The sequence below is a fragment of the Phocoena phocoena genome, chromosome 20 (assembly GCF_963924675.1).
Source record: "Phocoena phocoena chromosome 20, mPhoPho1.1, whole genome shotgun sequence".
Classification (NCBI taxonomy): domain Eukaryota; kingdom Metazoa; phylum Chordata; class Mammalia; order Artiodactyla; family Phocoenidae; genus Phocoena; species Phocoena phocoena.
Window position 1 is genome coordinate 14,386,812 of NC_089238.1, and position 6,000 is coordinate 14,392,811.

The window sequence follows — 6,000 nt, forward strand, 5'->3', positions numbered from 1 at the left end:
ACGGGTTCGTGCCCCGGTCCGGGAAGATCCCACATGCCGCGGAGCGGCTGGGCCCGTGAGCCATGGCCGCTGAGCCTGTGCGTACGGAGCCTGTGCTCCGCAACGGGAGAGGCCACAACAGTGAGAGGCCCGCGTACTGCAAAAAACAACAACAAAAAAAGAAAGCTGGAGTGGATATAAATATCTACAAAGCAGGTGTCAGAGCAAAAAATATTACAGAGATAAAGAAGATCATTTTATAATAATAAAGTGGTCAGTTCATCAATAGAGAATAACAATTGTAAATGTTCATGCACCTAATAATAGCATCAAAATACATGAAACAAAAACTGGTAAAACTGGAAGGAGAAAGAGATAAATCCACTATTACAAGTCAGAGTCCAGTAATACTCTCAGTAATTGCTAGAACAAGTAGACAGAAAATCAGTTAAAACAGAAGATTTGAAAAACACTATCATTTGAACTAATTGATATTTGCAGAGCACTACAACCAACAACAGCAAAAAATACTAATTTTTTTCAAGTGCACATGGAACATTTACAAAAATAAAACATATTCTGGGCCACAAAACAAGCCTTTTTCCACAATGGAATTAAATTAGAAATCAGTAACTAAAAGACATCTGGATAATTATTGAATATTGTATTTGGAAATGTACACATGTCTAAATAACACATGGATTAAAAAAGAAATCAAAAAGGAAGTTAGAAAGTATGTTGAACTGAAAGAAAATGAAAACATATTACATAGCAATTATGAGATGCCACTGAAACTGTGTTCAAGGGGAAATTTCTAGAAACTAGATGTCTATATTAACAAAAAACAAAGGTCTCAAATCAATGACTTCATCTTCCACTTTAAGAAACCAGAAAAAGAAGAGCAAATTAAACACAATGTAAGCAAAGCAAAGGAAATAATAAATATCAGAGCAGAAATCAATGAAATAGAAAACAGAAAAATAAAGAAAAATCAATGGAACCAAAAGTTAGTTATTTGAGATTAATAAAAATGATAAAACTGTAGCAAGACTGGTCAGGAAAGAAATGGAGATATATCAGGAATGAGAGAAGTGACATCACTACAGATTCTACAAATGTTAAAAGGACGACAAAGTACAGCATAGAAACTTTAATCCAATATATTAAACAACTTAGGTGAAATAGAAAGATTTCTTGACAGACACAAACTATCAAACCTTACTAAAGAATAAATAATTAACCTGAATAGCCCTATATCTGTAATATAAATTGAATTTGGAATTAAAAACCTTCCTACAGGGACTTCCCTGGTGGTCCAGTGGTAAAGAAACTGCCTTACAATGCAGGGGATGCGGGTTCGATCCCTGGTCAGGGAACTAAGATCCCACATGCCGCAGGGCAACTAAGCCCGTGTGCCAAAACTACCGAACTCGCGCACCTCAACTGGAGCCCACAGGCCGCAAACTACAGAACCCACGCACCCTGGAACCTGCGCGCCACAACTAAAGAGAAAACCCCCATGCCACAGCTAGAGAGAAGCCCGTGCACCACAACGAAGAGCCCGCATGCTGCAACTGAGACCCAGCCCAGCCATAAATAAATAAAATAAACAAATAAATAATAAATCTTAAAAAAAAAACCCTTCCTACAAAAAAAGCCAAGTCCAGATGGCTTCACTGGTAAATTCTGTGAAACATTTCTATTTAATTTTAATTTTTATTAAACATTTAAAATTCTCTTAAGCATTTAAAGAATAAATAATAACAATTTTATACAAACACTTCCAGAATATTGAAAGGAAGGAAATTCTTCCCAATTCATTCTATGAGTTAACTAGACAAAATTACCCCACCTCCCCTGCCCCCACAAAACCTACAGATTAATATTCCTCATGAACCTATTTGCAAAAAGTTCTTAATAAAATTTTAGCAAACTGAATCCAACAATATATAAAAATGATAATGCAACAATGGCCAAGTGGTGTTTATCCCCAGAATATAAGATTGGTTTAAGATTTGAAGTCCAGTGTAATTCAACATATTAACAAACTAAAAGAGAAAGAAAATACAGTATTGCCATCTCAGATGCAGAAAGAGCATTTGACAAAATTCAACATCCATTTTTGATAAATACACTTAGCAGAAAAAGAAAAAAAGCTTCAACTCAGTGAAGGCCATCTACGAAAAATCTCCAGCTACCATTTCACTTAATAGTACAAAACTGAATGCTTTCCTTCGAAGTAAGATCTTGGCAAAGATATTCACTGTCTCCACTTCTGTTCAATCTTTTATAGAAGGTTTTAGCCAGAGAAACCAGGAAAGAAAAAGAAATAAACAGCATACAGATTTGATAGTGTGATGAAGAGCCTAATTTCATTTTTTGATGTTTGCCTGCTTATAGCTTTAAAAAAGAAAACCAAACCAAGAAGTTTATTTAAACAACAAGTGCTTGTCTTGAAAGGACAACTATCTAGGATTTCCTTATTTTTTAAAAATTAATTTTTAATTGGAGTATAGTTGAATTATGATGTCGTATTAGTTCCTGCTGTACAGCAAAGTGAATCAGTTATACGTATATCCACTCTTTTTTAGACTCTTTCCCCATATAGGTCATTACAGAGTATTGAGTAGAGTTCCTTGTGCTATACAGTAGCTCCTCATTTGTTATCTATTTTATATATAGTAGTGTGTTCATACCAATCCCAATCTCCCAATTTATCCTACCTCCCCCTTCCCCCTTGGTGGTCATAAGTTTGTTTTCTACATCTGTGACTCTATTTCTGTTTTGTAAATAAGTGTATTTATACTATTTTAGGATTTAGTTCTTTTTTTTTTTTTTTTTTTTGCGGTACGCGGTCCTCTCACTGTTGTGTCCTCTCCCGTTGTGGAGCACAGGCTCCAGACGCGCAGGCTCAGTGGCCATGGCTCACGGGCCCAGCCGCTCGGCGGCATGTGGGATCTTCCCGGACTGGGGCACAAACCCGTGTCCCCTGCATCAGCAGGCGGACTCTCAGCCACTGCGCCACCAGGGAAGCCCAGGATTTAGTTCTTTTAGAGTAATTTATCCCTACTTAAAGAGACTACCTTACTTGTGACATCTGCATAGAAAAAAGTCATAAAATTGTCCTTGGTTTAACAATGATAAATGAAAAACATTAACATTCTCCAGCTGAACAAGGTATGCAAGGATTTTTTTTTTTTTTTTTTTTTTTTTTTTGCGGTACGCGGGCCTCTCACCATTGTGGCCTCTCCCGTTGCGGAGCACAGGCTCCGGACACGCAGGCTCAGCGGCCATGGCTCACGGGCCCAGCCGCTCCGCGGCATGTGGGATCTTCCTGGACCGGGGCACGAACCCGTGTCCCCTGCATCGGCAGGCGGACTCTCAACCACTGCGCCACCAGGGAAGCCCTGCAAGGATTTTTTATATTCCTTTTTTTTTGTTAAATAGCGAGAGCAAAATAACTTACTGGCATATAAAGATAAGAGGTGATCAAGCATACCACTAATGGAAAGGCAACATTTTCACAGAACTAGTATTTTCCCCCAACCCATTTTCATTTGATGTCAATCAAAACATACCATTGGCCATAATTTATTTTTTAGGAAAGCAATATGCTTCTGCATACACCAGTTACTTTACGTACAATAAAGGAATGGGGAAGAGGAAAATGAAAGACTAGAGAAAACCGTACTGTAATAGTTAGGATGTAGTGGAACCAAATTGCATTTTTCTAATCGAGAATGTCCTTTTGGTCTGTAGAAAAGAGTTCTGGAGTAAAGTAGCAGGATCCTTTTTTAGTAGACACCTCCCGTCTGTTGCTGGAACACATCATTTGTATCTTCATCTTCCATTTCCAGCTGTGTAGGTGAGTCTGTTTCATTGATTGGCTGCCAGTCAAATCGGAATCTGATCTGCCTCATTGACAAACCGTGTCATTCACAATAGACTTTCATTAGTTTACTAAGTGGTGTATGCCTCTTAATCTTAAAGTGCACCACAGAACCATCCTGCCTTGCCACCTTCAAATTAATGTGATCATTGTACTCAGTCCTTCCTTGGTCTTTTTGTCAGCCATGGTGATCTCCGGAGTCTCCTCAGCTGCTGTTTCACCAGATCCACACCAAACACGCACACAAGCAGCACCAGGAACAGCAGAAGAAGCTGCTTACAGCTTTGAGCTTCACTCCTTATTTCTCTTGTGCCCCCAATCTGGGCAAGCTCAGCTCCTCTCTTTTTTGACACTAGCGGGAGATTTAAACCACACAAGCCTCTGCCATAAACGCTCCACGCCAATTTCCTTTCCTTGCTTTTGCAAACAACTTGCAGACTTTCTTGGGATACCTGCCTTGCTTTTCCTAGAAAGCTTCATTGTGTGAGTAATAAAACTTTTCATACCCTCTTGGTGTGTGTGTGGCGTCATCAGTCTCAACATCCCAACCATATTTTGGGTGGGTGGGCGGGTCCATACTATATCTGCCGATTGCAATAGGAATAGATATCACTGTCTTTTCTCACAGATGACATGATCATCTATGTAGAAAATCCAGTGGAACCTCCAAACTCTTGTAGAAATACTAAGTGACTTAAGCAAGGTATCAGGCTACAAGATACAGAAATCAATTATATTTCTTATATACCAGCAATGAACAGTTGGAAATCGGATTTTCTAAAATACCATTTACAATGCATCAAAAACTCTGTAATACCTAGGGGTAAATCTGACAAAATATTTCATTAAAAAATATAAAATATTGCTTAGAGGAATTAAAGAAGATATATATTGTGCTCATGTTGTGTCTTATGGTTATGAGAGTCACCATTTTAAAGATGTCAGTTCTCCCCAATTGATCTATATACTCAATACAATCTCAGTGAAAATTCCAGATAGATTAAAAAAATAAATAAATGGACAAATTCCTTCTAAAACTCTCCTTGGTGTTTGAAATGAAAATTTGTTTTCACACACACGAAAAAATTGTACATGAATGTATATAGCAGCTTTAGTTATAACAGCCAAAAGTTGGAAACAACCCATATGTCCTTCAATGAATGAATGGCTAAACAAACTGTGGCATATCCACATGGACTTCTACTCAGCAATAAAAAGGAATGAATTACTTACACATGTAAAAACACTTATGAATCTGCAGGGGATTATGCTGAGTGAAAAAGTCAATAGTCCAATTACATACTTTATAATTCCATTTACATAACATTCTTGAAGGGATAAAATTATAGAAATGGAGAACAGATTAGGGTTGCCAGGTCTTAAGGAGGGGGTTAAGAGAAGCAGGGAAGTGGGTATGGCTGTAAAAGGACAACATGAAGTATTCTTGTGATGATGGAAATAACTTGAAAGTATCAATGTGAAGGTTGTGATACAGTGTATAATATTGCAAGATGTTACCACTGGGGGAAACTGGATACTGGGTATATGGGATTTCCCTGAATTATTTCTTACAACTGCATGAGAATCAAGAATTACTTCAAAATAAAAAGTTAAAAATTTTTAAAAAGCTAGGCCAAAAAGAAAACAAATTCTAAGGTAGTAGACCAAAACCCAAATACATTAAATGTAAATTCACTAAATATGTCAGAGTAAGATTGTCATTATTTTTAAAATAATATTGTTTAATGAGACATACTTTAAAAATAAAACAGAACGGTTAAAAGCAAAAGGGTAGAAAAAGATAATGCACTAGCCAAAAGAAGGATGCTGAGCTACAGTAATATCAAAACTAAGACAAAAAGTGATATTATAAAGGGTAGATTCCATAATTTCCTATTGGATCAACCAACAGGAAGCTATTACAACTCTAAATATGTATCATCCAACAAGAGAGCTTTAAAATATATAAAGCAAAGCTTAACAGAAATAAAAGGAGAAATAGACAAATCTACAAGTATAAAAAATGAAATCAGGAAGCTGAATGGACATAGAACCAACTCTGTTCTCATCTTTTAACAAAATAATTAGCAAAAAATAATTCTTACAGTTGACAGAAAAATGTACTGTTGGTA

At 36.9% G+C, this 6,000-nt stretch overlaps 1 pseudogene; it reads right to left on the reverse strand.

The window, feature by feature from the left end:
- Positions 1–3,773: 3,773 nt before the first annotated feature.
- Positions 3,774–4,054, reverse strand: LOC136141280 (small ubiquitin-related modifier 2-like; annotated as a pseudogene).
- Between the last annotated feature and the right edge of the window lie 1,946 nt (positions 4,055–6,000).